Genomic DNA, 19,453 nt, shown 5'->3' with positions numbered 1-19,453 from the left:
TGTTGGTGGCGCAAGTACATGTCACAGTAGTCTCGGGAGTGCAATCGGCTAGCCTTACTTAATCAAAGGATAATAAACACTCTAATCATGTATATTGTAAGTATTTTCTGTAGTCGGCTAGGGTCACAATGTACCATAGTCATAGGTGCGTTCATTGAGAGGTGATGAAACGCATTGGTTTTACGAATTAGGATATTACCGCAATCAAGGCAGAGATGCAATCGTGTGATCAATGGTTACAGTCAACAGTGAAGGGTATTCAAATATAGTCTAGATGCAAACAAATGTAGGCAATAAATGCATTCAACAGAGAGACTGAGTGTAGTCTATAGGCAGGATACTGGGGATATAGTACATGTAATTTGTAGGGAACCTACAACATGGCACACTCGGGCGCAGTACTCTTAGATAGCTGATAATCGTGCCTTTGCATTATTGACACAGTGACATAGCAGTGGCAGGATAGGTAGTTAAGACTAGCATGAGTATTTGGAACAGCACGATCAACGGCTGGTAAGGCTGGTAGAGGTGCAGGCTAACAATGTTGAGGTGGCATTATAGATATTAGTAACTGTGATTGCGAAATGGCAGTAGCAATGGCAATAGTAGTGGCAATAGTCAGGCGGTACATATATTAAATTACAGTATAAGTCCACAAGGCATGTTGGCCATTTAGAAGTAATTGTGTTCGTAGCCTTTTGCAATGGGGGTCATTGTGGTGAGCAGTGAGGTAGCATAGGCAGCCCGCCTAGGTGTCAACGCGGCTCCAGGCAAGTACTGTTTGGTTGGCAAGCAATCAGGGGAGGAGAGGTCGGGGCTTGTACTTACGAGAGGTGTTTGTGACAGGCATAGATCCTGGCTGACGTCCAATCGGCTCCGTACAGGTTCAGACAGGCACTAGCCTTGCATCCGCGGGCCTTCCAGGAGGTGGGCCAGCTCTCGCCTCCGGTGGTCAATTGGTGCAGATGTTGGTTCTCCCAATCGGATTCGAGGATGGGACAAAGCTATGCTACTGGGACAACATCAGCAAGTCGGGATGGCCATCTTGGACTGGTCGGTTCCTCGTGGTGCCCGATGGTGGCAAGATGCAAACGGGGCATTGGCTCGTGCTAGAGTATTCTTTCTCAACAGCTTCCTACTGAGTTACGGTACAGCTCACTGGCTTTACTCTATATGCTGGGGGAAACTGCTGGCTATAGGGCGCTGCTCCAGCAGCGTAGGGGAGCTCCTGCTCCTCCAATGGCCCCACAAACAAAAGAAATGAAAAAATTGTCTCTTCAAATTAAGAAATTGTCTCTTGAAAATGTTTCTATCCTAGAGTCTTCTAGGCCTTCCAGTCCAAAGAGACCTCACATGCCTAAAGAAGCAGTGAATATGTATGATGTGAAACCTGATATTTTGGATTGGTTGGGTGCTTTTGAATATAACTATGGGATTCAGAGTGTCACAGGGAATCAGTTGATTCCTTGGCTTTTGTCTACGCACCCCCAGGTTGCAACTGATGCTGAAATGGAGGTGGGGGAACTTGAAAGATTGGAGTATGAAAATGTGAGGCTAGCTTTGATAGCTAGATTTGGGAAAACTCCTTCCCAGTACCTAAAGAGGTTTAGGACCCTCAAAAAGACGGATGGTACCCCTTGGGCTACCTGGGTGTGTAAATGTTTGAAAAACTTAGACGGTTGGGTTAAGGGTTGCAGGGTGAACTCTTTTGAAGGAATAGGAAATCTGTTTTTGTTGGAATCCATTTTTGATGCCTGCTTTCCTGAGCTGAGACAGCACTTTGCTGACTCAAAAGAGATTGATGCCAAGAAGCTGGCAAAAGCTGCTGACTTGTGGATTGCCAACAGGGCTACTCACAAGGATTCTGGGGCCACTCATGAAAAGGATGAGGGGAAGCAGGACAAGAAAGATGACAAAGAGAATTCTAACACCTCCCATCCAAAAGAGGGCCACAAACTTAAGAAGGGTGAGACCAGGTCAGTCTAGTGAAACCTTTTGTGCCAAACCAGAGGGAGGTCAGCAGAAGCCCTCATTTGTCAAAACATTTGGAAAATGTTATGCTTGTGGGTCAACTGACCATGTGAAAGGGGATCCCAGATGTAAGGGTAAACCCTCAGGGGTCCACACCGCCTCCTTGACCTTCATCCCTGAGGGAGAAGTACATATTGCAAGTGGAAACTTTCCGCTATTGGTTGAAGACCCCATTGGAGTCTCTGACAGTGTTTCTTTAGTGTCCCTGGGTCTGTGGGAACAGCAGAATGTAGATGTGTATAACTCTATACCAGATAACACAAAGGAATACTACAAGGACAGTGTACTTGTAAATGGTCAGGAGACCCCTGCCATTAGAGACACTGGGGCCAGCATCACAGTGGTGGATGAAACCTTTTTCAAACCTGAGGATGTTGCTAAGGCACCCAAAGGCCCCAGTAAGCTTGCTGGAGGCCCTATCCCGATGGTTCTAATGCTACCAGCTAAAAAAATAATAATAATATGAAGATGCACTTCAACAGTGTTTAATTAAAAGGTAAAGGTTACTCTCAATCTATTCAAAAGATGTTAAGGTGCTGGGGTGGAAAAGTAGATCTGGCACAGGTCTACTACTACAAATATGTAAAGAAAAAAAGAGGATCCAAAACTGTGGAGCCCTCCCGTCCCCTGCACACTATGACTAATCCGTCATCAGACGGTTCAACAATTGTTTATTTTCGATTATTGTTTTTCAATGAATATTTTATATGCAATTGACATTCCGAAACTGTTTTGATACAAAAGCAATTATTTATTTGATAAATACTCTCTTTAACATTGGTTTCTTAGATGCAGAAAACAAAAACAAAGGAACAACGGATTTTGTAGATAAATTTACAATTAAAATGGCTGACCCGTTTTGAGAATGCAATCTCTTCTTCAAGAGCCAAAATTTGAACTGAAAAGAAACAATAAATACTGTTTTAGAAATATAAACAAAGATAGGTTTTTGTATTGTCTCAAAACACTGTTAGTGGTTAACCAAGAAACACACAGTCCAAAATGATCATCATATCCTTCACATACATTTAAGCTGACAAAGTCAAAGGCCAAATAACTAAACGCACATTACTGTTAACTAAATCAGAGATATCATGATTCAGGGAGACCAGTCCATAAAGAGAAAAAGAGGATGCTTCTGGTTTACTAAAGACAATAAGTACCTTTCACTCCAGTTGTATCAATGGAGGGAAACTCCTAATCGCCTAAATTGATAGGATGTAAATTGTATTGCTAATATGTAATTTCTGACAGGCTAATGGAGAGTAGCTCGTAAAATAACCAAAATCACAGTATAAAATTGTCAATTATCTGGTCAAGGACAGGAAGCACTGCGAAGCAAAAAATGAACCAAATACCTTAATGATGCTAAGTAGTTGCTCCTTGTTTCTGAATTAAGAAAATATTTGAGTCATTTCAAAACATGGTAGATGGCTTACAGTGTTGTATGTCCTTGCTAAACAGGTTCCTGTTGGATTTAAAGATATAAAATTGTTTGTGAAGGTGCACAGATATCCAATATGTTCATAAAGAGGCTACATATATGCTTGTAAAGGGGCACATGGTTAATCAAATCTCACCTATTAGAGCCTGTAATCTTATCCTGTGGTGGATGGAGCCACTCCAGAGCAATACGTTTACAATGTGTTTTGAAACTTAGTAACCAGGACGCTATCTTCAAACCAGGGGCACTTGCGTGCAAACTGTGAAAAAATGAAATATCCCAAGTGGGTCTTTTAATTGTGAATGAAGGTTAGCCTGCAATGGTTGAGGTATAAGGCAAATAGTTATAAGCTATGAACTCACCCTTCTACATGAAGCTTTCATATTATTTGTGGCCAATGCCAAATACGTGCTGTAATAACATAGGGTCCCTCCATGGTAGAGTCTGCCGTATATGTAGAATGCCGTAATTCTATATAGAAATCAAAGAATACAATGTTTCACTCGGGGGGGGCCGAGGATGAAAGTGGTACTCAACAGCTAATTAAAAGCTTGTAATATAAATGCAAAAGCATTTTTACCTGTGGAGCCGCTGAAGTGGCGTGTTAGCTGTGGCTCGATGCGCGCTGCAATGCCCGAGGTGATGTCTAGAGTCTTACGGCTTGTTAGAGGGTACAGACAAGGGTCTGCGCTCGGCTAGCCTGAAGGGCACAGTGCGGTTGATTACAGCGATCGCCTAGACGACCGTCCACAATACTGCAGGATCTGTCAGTAAATACCTCGTGTGATACAGAGGAAAAATGTTAGAAACAGAAAGCAGACTCACATGGAGGCTGCTGAGGTAAGGTCAACAAAATGGGAGAGAAAAAAGAAACACCATTTTGGCATGGTCAATGATATGTTAGGAAACTGCCAAATGTCGTTTTTGTCAGTCAAGGAATGCTCTTTAAAAGCTGTACAAGTAAGAAATTGAGGCTCCCTCATCCATCAAGAGTAGACTGAAAAAGATGGAGTGATGCAGTAAGACATACTTCATTGTGATACTTAATTTTAGAATATTATATTACGGCTAATAAACAGCACATGAATCCCCGATCCATAAAGTATTGGATTTTCTTAATGTTACTCCCCCTTGATTCTGTAATGGCTACTAGTCACCACAACTATATATTAATGCACAATATCTACTGGTGCCCAGGGGTTGATAAACTCCAGGTAACGTGTAGTTGACAAATATACATATCCTACCATATGATAATACTCATTTATCTCTAGATTGGTGGGCCGGATAGACAACGCCCGGACTTCTAATAAGTTAACAGGTGTTCCACCATATGTTGGTTTGCATAATGTTTGCTAAAGATGACATACCTTTGACGATTGTTTATACATTTTATCAATAAGGTACTAAGGTGGCCCGTTGAGACAGATTCTGGACTTGTAGTGACCTTAACAGGTGTTCCACCTCAAACTGGCATCTTGAGATCATATCAAACTTGTGTATTTCTGTTAAGATGTTGAATAAACGTTGTCTAGTGAGATAAGAGCTGATTGTTTACTGATTGGGGCATGTATTGGTACCCTAAATAAAGCACCTTAGGGAAAACTCCTCGAGTCCCTTGGGGTTAAGGGTGTCCAGAAGATGAATCCAAAATTTCTCTCTACAGGCGAGGATTGAGTGGTAATCGCCTCCTCTGTAGGGTTTTTTCACAACTTCCAAAATTTGGAATTTAACTTGAGCTACTGAGTGGTGATGATCTGTGAAATGTCTAGCCAATGGGGATTTAGTGTTCTTACACCTGATGTTTGATTTATGCTCAAAGTTTCCCACAGGGACATTTAATCGCGTAGATGGCACCTACAGAGGTGCAAGTCGCAAATTCTTTAAGTTTGTACTTCTTGCCTGTTTGTGGATGCGCCACTGTGTCTCCTTTGATAACATTGTTACAATTAGAGCAATTTAAGCAAGGCTAAGTGCCCTTCTTCCTAGTGCTCAATAACAACTGTTTGTCTTTAGGGCTTTTTTCTGCTCTTACCAGTTTGTCTCTTAGATTAATGCCTCTTTTGAAGGCCATCATGGGTGACTTGGGAAACAATCTTTTGAGCAGTGGGTCACTTTGTAGAATGCTCCAGTGTTTCTTTATTGCATCTACCAACTTGAAAACGTTGTCTGGAATATTTTGAAATGCAGAGTAATGGTGTTGCTTTATCTTTGATTTTGGGAATCAGTAGATGTTCTTTACTCACATTCAATGATCTTGATTTAGCCTCTTCTAACACAGTGGGTGGGTATCCTCTCTTTTCAAATGTGTCCAGTAGTTTTGTACATTCTATGTCTAATCCTGCTGGATCTGAAATGATCCTCTTTAGCCTCAAGATGTGGCTATATGGTAGACTGTCTCGCATTGATTTGGGGTGAAAACTTGTAAAATGCAAAAGATTGTTCACATCTGGTGGCGTATGGTGAACGTTTGTGGTAATGTGATTGTCCTTGATTTCCAGACAGACATCTAGGAAGTGCAGGGAAGGAGATCCTATCTCCTTAGTAAATTTGATGCTGTGGTGCACTGAATTCAGCGCTTCCACATTATGATCTTGCTGGACCATTCTGCAATATCTAATACATACATCCGCTCAAACTTGTACATAAAGGTGTTTGCATACACTGGGGCCATTGCTGACCCCATTGATGTGCCAGTGCTTGGAGGTAAAATGTACCCTGAAATCTGAAGTAGTTATTGTTGAGTATCAAATTCAGAAGTTGTATTATGAATTGTCGATCACATCTTGTGGCTTGTGAGTCAAGTAACAACCATTCTACTGCTTCTATGCCTTACTATGAGGGATTGAAGTGTACAGGCTGCACAGGTCCAGGCTGAACAGTATGCACTCTGGACTTGGAGCTGAGATCTCATAAATGCAGTTGAGGAAATCTGTTCTATCTTTTAAGTACGTTGGAATCTCTTGAATGAGTGGTTGTAACAGTTGGTCGATATATATGGACAGAGGGTCAAGTATGCTGTCAGTTCCTGCAACTATAGGTCTCGTGGTGGGTCATTCCGGTTCTTATGAATTTTTGGAAGCCCATAGAAAACTGGTGTGATGGGGTGTTGATTGAAAAGGAACTCGCAAGTTTTACTGCTGATCCAGTCATTGGCATACGCCTCCTCCATTAGTTTCTCAATGAGTGATCTTATCCTGATGATGGGATCACCATTTAATCTGATGTAGGTGTTTTCATCTTCCAAAAGATTAAGGCATTTCTGTGTGTATTTTGCCGTGTCCATAACCACAATGGCACCCCCTTTGTCCGCTGGTTTGATGGTTAAATCCTCGTCTTTAGCGAGTGCTTCAATGTGGTCCAATTGGCATTTTCTCACATTAAAAGGTGTTGTTGACGGATAATTGATACGTTTTAAGTCGGCTAATACCTCATTCTCAAAGAGAGTCACGATGGAGTTTTGTGTCTGTGGATCAAAATTACTCTTCGGTCTTATTTCCAACATGTCACCTACAGATTCCATAGACTCAAGATTTTCCCCTGAGTCAAAAAAGATTTTTAGTTTGAGTTTCCTCAGAAACCTGTGGAGGCAGATTTTTTCCTCAAATAAAGATGTATTATTGGTTGGGTCAAAAGATAGTCCTCGGTTCAACATTTCAAGTTGACCACCCGTGAGAGTCTTATTAGATATGTTAGCAACCAAGTTTTCACTCATTTGTTCTTTCTTTTTTGTGTGGCCTTGCCCTCTCCGTGTTTTCCTTTTGATTTGTCTCTGAGTCCTAAAAAAACTCCTGTGTTGTCTGTTCTTGGTGATGTTGGTGATGATGTAGCTTCTAGATTATTTGTGGAGCGTAGATCTCCTTCTGTCGATGGTACTTGTGTGCCTTCTCTGTTCACGTTTGATTGAACCTGTGGCTCCTTGCTGTATAGGTTCACCTATGCTGCTAGAGCTGCTTTCGTTGCCTGATTTGGAGGAGTCTGGTTGGCGAGACTTTTGTCTATTGAGGTTGCGGTGGTGATGATATCCCTGCCAGCTGTATACAATATCATTTAAGTAGTCAAAAGTGTCCCTCTTGAATTTCCTCAACTTTCGTTGTTCTATGTCAGATTTATATGTTGATAATTTTTCACTAATATCTGTAAAAGGTTGTGCAAGCTCTTCTGATGTTCTGAATTCGTTAAGTTGAATTTTCAGGTTCAAAATTTCTGTGTCAATTGTGATCATTGACTTGGATAGTTCCTCTATCGTCAATAAGATCAAGTCCAAAGAGCACTTATTCAGAATGCGGTCCCATTTCTCTACAAAGGCTTTACTCTCACTGCAGAGCGTTGGTCTCAAGTAGACTCTTAAACCCCTAGGGATTTTTTTAGATTTATAATATTCAACCAAGGTGCTAGCATGTAGTTTTTGTGATATTTCTTTTCTATTAAGTTTTTCCAATTGGAATATTACACCGGACTAACCTTACTTTGTAAAGACTTCTCAGTGTCTTTAATAAGGGACAAAATCCGTTTTGCTTCGTCTGCATCAAAAGCTAGTGTATTGGCATGTTTCTCTGTTAATTCATTTATGTGTGAAAAAGACATACTCTTAACTGTATGGTTTTAGAGCTTGGGTGCTATCGACAATTTGTGCCACACTGGTATCCCACCAGTGGTCAAACAAATGTGAGCAAAAAAAGAAAATATGAAGATGCACTCCAACAGTGTTTAATTAAAAGATAAAGGTTACTCTCAATCTATTCAAAAGATTTTAAGGTGCAAGTGAGGAAAAGTAGATCTGGCACAGGTCTACTACTACAAATATGTAAAGAAAAAAAGAGGATCCAAAACTGTGGAGCCCTCCCGTCCCCTGCACACTATGACTAATCCGTCACCAGACGGTTCAACAATTGTTTATTTTCGATTATTGTTTTTCAATGAATATTTTATATGCAATTGACATTCCAAAACTGTTTTGATACAAAAGCAATTATTTATTTGATAAATACTCTCTTTAACATTGGTTTCTTAGATGCAGAAAACAAAAACAAAGGAACAACGGATTTTGTAGATAAATTTACAATTAAAATGGCTGACCCCTTTCAAGAATTCTATCTCTTCTTCAAGAGCCAAAATTTGAACTGAAAAGAAACAATAAATACTGTTTTAGAAATATAAACAAAGATAGGTTTTTGTATTGTCTCAAAACACTGTTAGTGGTTAACCAAGAAACACACCGTCCAAAATGATCATCATAACCTTCACATACATTTAAGCTGACAAAGTCAAAGGCCAAATAACCTAAACGCACATTACTGTTAACTAAATCAGAGATATGATTCGGGGAGACCAGTCCATAAAGAGAAAAAGAGGATGCTTCTGGTTTACTAAAGACAAGAAGTACCTATCACTCCAGGTGTATCAATGGAGGGAAACTCCTGAACGCCTAAATCGATAGGATGTAAATTGTATTGCTAATATGTAATTTCTGACAGGCTTATGGAGAGTAGCTAGTAAAATAACCAAAATCACAGTATAAAATTGTCAATTATGTGTTCAAGGACAGGAAGCACTGCGAAGCAAAAAATGAACCAAATACCTTAATGATGCTAAGTAGTTGCTCCTTATTTCTGAATTAAGAAAATATTTGAGTCATTTCAAAACGTGGTAGATGGCTTACAGTGTTATATATCCTTGCTAAACAGGTTCCTGTTGGATTTAAAGATATACAATTGTTTGTGAAGGTGCACAGATAGCCAACTCATTCATAAAGAGGCTACATATATGCTTGTAAAGGGGCACATGGTTAATCAAATCTCACCTATTAGAGCCTGTAATCTTATCCTGTGGTGGATGGAGCCACTCCAGAGCAATACGTTTACAATGTGCTTTGAAACTTAGTGACCAGGACGCTATCTTCAAACCAGGGGAACTTGCATGCAAACTGTGAAAAAATGAAATATCCCAAGTGGGTCTTTTAATTGTGAATGAAGGGTAGCCTGCAATGGTTGAGGTATAAAGCAAATAGTTAGTTATAAGCTATGAACTCACCCTTCTACATGAAGCATTCATATCATTTGTGGCCAATGCCAAATACGTGCTGTAATAACATAGGGTCCCTTTATGGTAGAGTCTGCCGTATATGTACAATGCCGTAATTCTATATAGAAATCAAAGAATACAATGTTTCAGTCGGGGGGCCGAGGATGAAAGTGGTACTCAAAAGCTAATTAAAAGCTTGTAATATAAATGCAAAAGCATAATACTACCAGCTCTCATCCAGTGCAACAATATGACTGTAAGAATACCTGTCAGTGTACAAAGTGAGTTGCCTGGGAGAGTCCTGCTGGGGAATGACTTAAACATTCTTGGAGTTGTATCAAGCGCCCCCATGCCTCCCCGTAAAAGGAAGCAGGAGCTGACTAGGAAGGCCAGAGAGCTCACTTTAAATGACTCTGTGGGTTGTTACAGAAGAACCTATAACACCCAGTCCATAGGAAAAGCCAACTTATATTTCCAAGAAGAAAGAGACAAAGGGGAAACCCAAGGTCTCAGGAAACAAGAAAGATAGCACTCCTGTGCATCAAACCAGGACATCCCCGAGAGGACAGTCCAAAGTCACACCTGTGACTACTCCACCAGCTGGGGCTGAGTGTGAGGTCCAACTAGAAGAGGTTGAGTCAGCTACTGAAGACACAGAGCTAGAAGAAGACCTTCCCCCTGTTGGAAATCTGGATCCTAAAGACCATCCTGAGCTGCAGTCTTTACTGGCAGAAGGTGGCCCCTATAGGGCAGACTTCAGCAGAGGTCAAAGAAGGTGTCCTACTCTTGAAGGACTTCGTCAACAAGCAGCTTCCCAGCTGGAAGGGCAAGAGCCAGGGAAGCACAGGTTGTAATGGGAGGATGGCCTCCCCGACAGTGAACTTTTTGAGTCTACCCCGGAGATTAAAGGAGAAGTGTAGAGCCAGAGGAGGTGCAACCTCAGTTTCTACAGTTAGCCCATGAGATTCCTTTAGCTGATCACTTAAGCTTTAAGTAGACCGAGGAAAGGATTTCTCTTTATTTCTACTGGTCAAAGATGGTGGCTGATATAGATAAATTCTGTAGGAGCTGTCGGACATCTGGCAAGAGTGGAGCCAGGAATGTGGCACCTGTGGTGCCTCTCCCAGTGGTGGGAGTCCCTTTTGAGAGGGTAGGAATCTACATTGTTGGTCCCTTAGACCCTCCAATGTCTTCAGGCAACCGATTTATATTGGTTATGATATGATATATTTTATTTATATCGCGCTCATACACAGGTGTTTCAGAGTGTGACCAGGCAAAGGGAGGGGGAGCAGGGGAGAAAACAAAAACAAACTATCTTACTAGGCCCAGTGACATTGAGAATGTGCAAGTAGACCATGCTACCAGGTATCCTGAAGCCATACCTATGAGGACTGGCACAGCTCAGGCCATGGCTAAGGCCCTTCTTGGTATTTTTACCAGAGTAGGTTTTCCTAAGGAGGTTATCTCTGACAGGGGATCCAACTTATGTCCCACTACATGCAAGCCATGTGGAAAGACTGTGGAGTGACCTACAAGTTCTCAACAGCCTACCATCCCCAGATCAATGGGTTGGTAGATAGGTTTAACAGAACTATGAAGAGCATGATAGGTGCTTTAGAAGAACCCCTCTTAGAAAGTGGGACCTTCTACTGCCATGCCTTCTCTTTGCTTATAGAGAGGTCCCTCAGGAAGGGGTTGGATTCAGTCCCTTGAGCTTCTTTATGGTCATCCGGTTAGAGGTCCATTGGCCCTAATCAAGGAGGGGTTGGAGAGTGCTCCTTCCCACAAGCCAGTGAGAGTCACTGACTATGTGTTAGGCCTCTAAAGGAGAATGACACACATGATGACAGAAGCTTCAGAAAACCTGAAAGTAGGTCAGGCTCTTGTGAAGCACTGGCATGTCCAGAAGGCCAACATGGTTGAGTTTACTCAAGACCAGCTAGTTCTTGTTATGGTACCTGCAAGGCAGAAGGTCTTGCAGGACAAATGGATTGGACCCTTCAAGGTTGTGGGAAAACTTGGAGAGGTCAATTATTTGGTGGACTTAGACAACCATAAGGAGGCCCCCAGGGTCTTTCACACCAACCGCCTAAAGGCCTATGTCTCTAGACCTGAACTGGGAGCTTTGCTTCTAGCCTCTGATCAAGAAGAGGAGGAGAGTGAGCCTCTACCTGACCTCCTCAGGGGACAACCTTTAGATGGGAAGATAGGAGTTTATCCTCTTCTGATCTGACACTGGAACAACAGGAGGAGTGCAAAACTCGGTTAAATCAGTTTGCCCCTCTGTTTTCACTATCACCAGGCTTGACCCCTTAGGGCCAGCATGAGATTCTGACTGGTGACTGTTTACCTGTTAAAAGCAGAGGTTACACGACGTCAAGAATATGCTTGATCTTGGGGTAATAGAGCTATCTACAAGTCCATGGTCTAATCTAGGTATGCTAGTACCGAAGGCAGGATCCAAAGAGTTGAGATTCTGTGTGGACTGTAGAGCTCTTAATGCAGTAACCACGACTGATGCCCATCCTGTACCAAGGACAGATGAGCTGGTGGACAAACTTGGTTCAGCCAAGTACCTCAGTACATTTGACCTAACCCCAGGCTATTGGCAAATAGCTCTGACAGACCATGCCAAGGAGAAAACTGAATGTTCAACCCCAGAAGGCCTCTACCAGTTTAAGGTTTTCCCTTTTGGACAGAAGAATGCACCTGCTACATTCCAAAGGATGGTGAATCAGTTCTGAATGGGATGGAGGACTTCTGCATGGCATACCTGGATGACATTGCGGTGTTCAGCCCTACTTGGAAGGAACATATTGACCACTTAGGATATGTATTGCAGGCTCTTGAGTATACCAATCTGACCATGAAGGCAAGTAAATGTTAAATTGGTCAGAGTAAAGTGGTCAGCCTTGGACATGAGGTAGGAGGATGTGAAATACGGCCATTGCATAGCAAAGTACAGGTTGTACAAGACTGGCCCAACTCTACTACTCAACCCAAGTGAGAGCCTTTCTAGGCCTCACAGGATACTACAGTAACTTCATTGAGAACTATTGGAGCACAGCTTCTCCTTTGAATGTGAGCTCCTCACCCAAATTGCCCAATAAGGTCAGGTGGAATGAGGAGTACACTAAGGCATTTGAAGGACTTAAGCAAGCCCTTTGTCAAGCTCCAGTCTTAAGAGCTTCTGACCACATCCAATCCTTTATTGTACAGACAGATGCTTCCAATACAGGTATAGGTGCAGTCCTGAGTCAGCTGGATGGGAAAGGCAGGGAGCACCCAATCTGCTTCATCAGTAGGAAAGAACCTGAGACAAGGTGGGCAACCATAGATCGTGAATGTTTACTATTGTGTGGTCTTTGAATAAGTTTAGACCCCACATGTATGGGTCTACTTTTTGATTCAAAAAGACCACCAGCCCTTGTGATGCTTAATGCAGATGAAGGGGGAAAATCCTAAATTATTAAGATGGTCAATCAGCCTACTGGGGTTTGATTTTACCATTGAACACAGGTCAGGGTGTAATCACCAAAATGCCGATGGTCTCTCCAGAAAGTATGACCGACTGGAGTAAGGAGATTCATCCAGGGTGGATTAAATCCTCCTGTCCCCTAGTCTGGGGGGGGGGGGGCGAGCGTTAGCGAGAATTCTCAGAAATGTGCTAATTCACTCCACCATAGAGACCCCCAGCAACTTTGCTGGATTTTGAGGACTTGATTTTTTTAACCAGGAGAGAGTGAGACCCTGTTTCCCACTCTCTCATGTATTTTTATGTGATTTTGTACACATTTCTTTTGGTTGTGGAATCTGAAAAACTCCATAGGCATCATCTTTTACATTGTGTCACACAGCACCTTCAGTGCAGTGGCACTGGGAAGTCTTTCAGAGTTCCCAAAGGTTTAACTACCTTATCTGGGTTAAACTACTGTTTTCAAGAACAGGAAAGTGAAATTTGATTTAGTAACATTTGTAACTTTCTAGACCCAGCACACACTATCTTACAATAGGGTGCTGGAAGGGTTACCTAGTATCCCCTTTATCTAGCTTCTCATGTAACATTTTTATGTTACCCTGTTCTCATTGAATGGCTGGTGGCAGTGGTTTTGTTTTAACTACCATGGTGTGCATTTACCGCAGGCAGCGTTCGCAGCTGCAGTAAAGCACCCAAGGGTGCCATCTTTGTCAAAATGGCGCAGTCTTCTTTTTTCACCATTTCTTTGTGGAAATGTCCTTCTTGAGATTTACTCTGCATGCCAAACCAGGTTTGGTCTCATTGTTAATTTTGCCTTTGGCAGGATTCATGAGTCAAGCCCGCCTCGGGCTCCCGGGTATCTGTATAAGGCAGGAAGTGAGGGAGGTGCCCGAAACGCCCTGTGCTTGGTCTCCTAGGAGACCCAAATGCAGTCTTTGATGATTGGCTGGCTAACTGTCCGGCAAGGACAGCCACCCTGCTGGGAGATTGACAGCTAGTCTGGAATGAATGGGAGAGAACTGAATAAAAGGGGAGTCTTTTGGCTTGGAAGGCAGAGTCGACCACTGGACGAAGGAACCAAGGAAGAACTTGAAGAGGACGCCTGCTGCAACTCCTGGACCGTTGTTTTGCCCCGTGAAGCCCTGCTGCAGTGCCGAAACACCAAGTTTGCATCGACAGAGAAGCCCCTGCAAGGACTTCTCCCCTTGAGTTGGTGGGACCAACCAACTCCAAAGTGTTAGGCATACTAACCTGCAGTACCCTTTGGGAACACTACAGGCAATTAGGACTACAAGTGTAAGCACAATTTCACCTTTGGTACAAGCTTGTACTACACAGTAAAGTGGCAGCATCGGCTGAGCAGCCAGACTTATCTCAAGAGTTGAGTGAGCAGTAGAACAAGTTGCACAAAGGACCAACTAATACAGTGATTCAAGTAAACACTTACTCAAGGTTTCTTGGTAAAAGAATATACATTTATTTACTCAGTCATTTAGAAAACATTACACTAGCATAAGCAGCTCAATATCACACACTAATAAACCACAAAAATCCAACCGGTAAGTAATTGAACAAGTTTAGCTCCTATGAAGTGGGAGCAAAATGGCACTTCAAATACTTATTAAAGGGATAAAAAGACAAGGTTATAAGAATAGACAGCCCAAATACATTCATAGGCAGGGCAAAGGGTTTCAGTTAAATACAACCAGCAATTCTTCTCATAGGCCTGGGCCAAAGTCAATGGTTCAGAGTCTTTGTATAGGATAGCACAGTTCTGGTAGATAACCGTTAAGTCTTTGCCACAGAGTTTAGAAGAATTTGGCTAGACGAAAAGTTTGACGAATGTTTAGGGAAGGACAAGCCTTCAAAATTCAGGAAAGTTTCACGCATTTTCTTCTGTTCTGTTCTGGACCGCGTTTTCACAGTACCTTGTTAATGAAGAAAGCTGTAGCTGAGGCAGTTGTTCCTGGCAGTTCGAGCAGATCTCGCTGTTCCTGAGCTTCAGTTGTGGGGACAAGAAGGACGACGTCTGGAGGTTCCTGCACTGCCCAGGGATGAGGCCAAAAGCTGTAGCAAGACGTCAGTTTAAGGTGTGACAGCCTTAAAGTCCACAAGCTGGTTTCCTTCCCTCTGGCTATCCGGTTTTCAACAGCACCCTGATGAAAATTCAACCAGATGGGGATGGTGTCCAGGTGGCCTGCGAGTTAGTTGTTCCTACCAAACTCAAGGGAAGAAGTTAACCTTGAAGGCCTTCTCGGTCGATTGGAGTTTCAGACAATTTGAACCTGCAGCAGGGCTTCACCGGTCGTCCAGGAGTTGCAGCAGTCTGCTTTCCAAGTCCCAGAGACCTGCTTTTAAACAGTTTTCCCCCATTCTTTCCAGCCTGACTGTCACTCACACACCAGGGTGGCTGTCCTTGCCGTACAGTCAGCCGGCCATTCACGCCAGACCAAGCACAGGGAGTTTTGGGCACCTCCCTCACATCCTGCCCACCCCAGACACTCCAGCGCCACAGGAGGGCGTCAGCACTGAATCCTGCCAAGGCCAGCGAAAAAAGGGATCAAACCTGGTTTGGCACGCAGAGACAACCACAAGAAGGACCCTTCCTAAAAGAAATGGCGAAAAAAGATGACCAGAGTCCGTTTTTACAGATAGGTCTGGGGTGCCAGATTGAAAAACATGGCTGACCTGATTTTTAGCTACCGTTGTTAGCGGTCGGGAAAAATCATGGTAGTTGATCTAAACCACTGCCACCAGCAATTTAAAGTAGGAAAGGGTAACCTTTGACTGCTACATGAGTGTTTTGACTCAGGGGAAGCTAGGCAACCCCTCCAGCACTCTATAGGAAGATAGTGTGTGCTGGGTCATTAAATTTAAAGAGACTAATAAAGTCAATTTAACTTTACATGCTCTGGGAGATGGTAGTCAGTCCCAGAGAAGGTATTTAAACCTTGGGAAGTCTGAAAGACATCCCTGTGTCACTGCACTGACGGTGCTGTGTGACACACAGAAAAAGATGATGCCTATGGAGTTGTTTTAAAATTCCATAACCAAAGACCATGAAAAGTTCAAAGCCCCAAAATATAGCAAAAGAGCTGGAGGGCTCTAAGGTAGAGGGAATTTAGCACTTGTGTGAGAATTCTCCCTAACACAAAGTAAGCCACCTGGACATCCATCTCGTAGTTGCTTGAATTTCCACAGAGTTGCTGCTGTTAACCATATAGCCAGGGAGAGGAACACCAGATTGTGTGTGTTGCTTTTAAGCTGGCCTAGAGCTCCAGGAAGATCCTCCGGACTCCCAGGTAGCAGGACTGACCCTCAACAGATTGCGGGACTCCAGAAGCAAGAAAAGTCCACCTGGACAGCCAGGAACTGCAGTGTTGCTATTTGCAGAAGACTCAAGGAGCTGAAACATTGAACAGCCACTGAAAGTGAAGTTTGCCGGTTGTGAGTTGCAGTGCAGGAGTCCCCCCCCCCCCCCAATATCCCTCCTCTTGTCCCCACAACGAGGCCCAGGAACTGTGAGATCTGCAGAGCTGCACAGGAACAGGAGTCATCTGCTGCATCTTTTCTTAATTTTGAAAGTACCGTAAAAAGTCTGAGATAACTTACCTCTTACTGTAGAGTTACTTACATCTTCTACTACTCACAGGCCTAATCAGCGTGTGGCCTTACATTTGATTCTCCTTTTCTTCAAAGATTTCTAAAACATTGTGCAAAGACTTTCTTCTTACCTAAAAAGAAGTGCTTCAGTTTACATAGACTTTTGTCTATTGACTTTGGCTTTTCCTCTTCCACTGAATTACTCTTATTGGAGGATCTGAAAGTATTTGCCTGCTTAAGAATATTTGTGGTCTCTCGTTTGTTCTAAATAATCTTTTCCTTTGACTTATTACTATATGATCCTAAATGCAACAGTGATATATTAATGTCGCCAGCAGCCTAGCAATCAAAGTCACCTGAGGGTGTAGGTAGTGTCGATGGGCCATCCCAAAAGGGTATCTACTGATTTAGAGATATTAAGAGTGTGTATTTCATGAAGTGTATTTGAGTGTTACTATTATATTGCTCCCTTCTGAAGAAGGCTTATTCTAACTGACTGATAAATTAATAATTGTTTATTCAAGAAACCTTGAGTGTAAGAGTTTATTTGAATACTTGTAACTGTAAATCTCTGTGTAACTCCACTACAGCTCACATTGACCCCTCTTGAGATAAGCCTGGCTGCTCAACACACTACCAAAACTGTGTAGTACAAGCTTATACCAAAGGTTGGGGTCCTATACCTGTAGTCAGAGTTGTTTGTAGTGTTCCCAGAGGATACTGCATACAAACCTTGCCTAACAGCGATATCTCCACCACCAGCACAGTGATTGCTCCCATTTTTCGTACGTTCATTGTACTTGGTCGAGGATTGATTACTTTCTGGTGTGTGTCTCTTTATTAATGGGGATCTTGTCGGCCACTATAGAGGTAGCACTAGTGTCGGACCACTCTCCCATTACTTTACGTGTAGATGGATATGGCTTGGGGAGCCGAAAGTCCATGGAAGTTGAATGACTCACTGCTGGCGGACCCGGTTGTATGCTCTGACATTATGGATAGGATCATGCAGTATTTCCAGGAGAATCTCACAGGGAATGTTTCAATCTCTGTGGTATGGGAGGCTCTTAAGCCTATTTTGAGGGGGAGCTGATTAGTACGTCCTCTGCTCGGAAAAAGGTTATTTTGGTTCAACGAGTCCGAGCAGAAGAAAGAGTGGTGGAATGGGAATCTCAATATAAGAGAAATTGAGCCAGGAAAACATATAGACAGCTTTGAGTAGCCAGGGCTGAGTTAAAGGCATTATGGGCAGATGATATCTCCCACAAATTTCTTTGGATTAAACACTTTTATTATAGCACATCTAAAGCGCCTCAGATTCTAGCCTATAAACTCCAAGCTCAGAGGACTAGTACTACCATAGGGGCATTGGAGACAGTGAGGGTGTACTGCATAATACTGAACCTGAGAAAATACAAATTCTATCCCAACATTATACTGAGCTGTTTGCAGCGGACTCCCTCAGAGGCCCACTGCAGGAGGCGTTCATTCATAAATCTCGGCTTCCCCGTATTTTGGCGGATGAGAGGTATTCTCTGGATACGCCCATAACGGTGGGAGAAGTTGCTCACGCTATTCGTTCTCTTCCAGGCAATAAAGCACCAGGGCCAGATGGCTTTACAGCCATTTTTTTATAAATAATTATCAGCAGCTCTTTCTCCTCACATGGCTGACTTATTTAATTCTTTTGGCGAGCTAGGATCTATTACACCTACTATGGGGGAATCGATGCTTACCTTGCTCACTAAACAAGGTAAACATCCCTATGCTCATCCTTTCAACCGATCACAGTTCTTAATTATAATTCTATAATAGACAAGTCGTGGAGTTTTAACTCTGATATCTACATGATGTATGTTTATTGTATTTGGTACATTGTTGAATGATTTAATACATTTTAATTGGTAAAAAAAAAACAACATGCATTCACCTTACCCAGCGCTAGGGAGTTTGATTTACAGGATCTCCAACCAAAACAACAACAACCGGTCGGAATTTCCACTAGGAAAACCCCACAGGATAAAGAGAGATGGGTGCAGCCGGCCGAAGGAACAGAAAGAGCTAGCAGCAACATGGGCTATCAAAAGGGGAAAAGTAGACATCAGCACATAGGCTGAATGGGAGAATGTATCCGCGTTGAGGGTAGAAGAGGGGAGGGCTGCCTGCGAGGGGTGCTGTCAGCAGCGTGGATCAGGTCATCTTTTGCAGGACTGACTGTGGCGTGGGCAGGAGAGCAACAATGTGTTCTGCAGCTGTACATGGGAGAAACAGTACTGAGAGAGTTGCCAGAAAGAAAAGTCTGAATGTGAAGGTGGAAGAGAAAACAGTAGCCTGAGGAGTGAGCTACAGTATCAGAGGAGGACATGGTGATTGCCATGAAATTACTCTGTAAGAAGCAATCCTTTTGTTGCGCATTCCTTAGCAACATACTTACTCTGACACACTGGCACCAGCGAGAGATGATGTCTTTGGGATGTCTACTGCTATCAAGAATACCATCCACCGGAGGATATCACCTGCAACACACATCACCCGCATATTACTACTTTAGGAAATTGTATTACATTTTTTAATTTGTGATCTGGTTTACAAATAAAAACGTTCACAACAACACACATTATACATAGAAAAGAAAAAGAGAATTAACAACAACAGAACTTAATATACATGCAATAACCTAAGAGTAACAATACTACCGAATAGCAATTTGATATATATATATTACACGGCCCGCGGCAGCAAGCGTGTAGTTATTGTTAAGTTCCTAAACCCATAGGAAGACCACTTTTTCGGCAGCTTATAACTTTGCTCCACCTGGAGGAATCCTCACCAAACTTTGCAAAAAAAGTATATGGCCCGCTCTGAATTTC

General features: G+C 42.7%; 1 protein-coding gene across 1 annotated transcript in view; it reads left to right on the top strand.

Moving 5' to 3' along the window:
• The window catches only part of IQUB (IQ motif and ubiquitin domain containing), a 548,499-nt gene that overhangs the window by 446,632 nt on the left and 82,414 nt on the right, over window positions 1-19,453 (top strand). The gene's annotated exons all lie outside the window — the stretch shown is intronic.

This window comes from Ambystoma mexicanum, chromosome 12 (assembly GCF_040938575.1).
Source record: "Ambystoma mexicanum isolate Mex_15411 chromosome 12, UKY_AmexF1_1, whole genome shotgun sequence".
NCBI lineage: Eukaryota > Metazoa > Chordata > Amphibia > Caudata > Ambystomatidae > Ambystoma > Ambystoma mexicanum.
The sequence above is the reverse complement of the archived record's forward strand: the minus strand, read 5'-3'. Positions and strand labels throughout refer to the sequence as shown.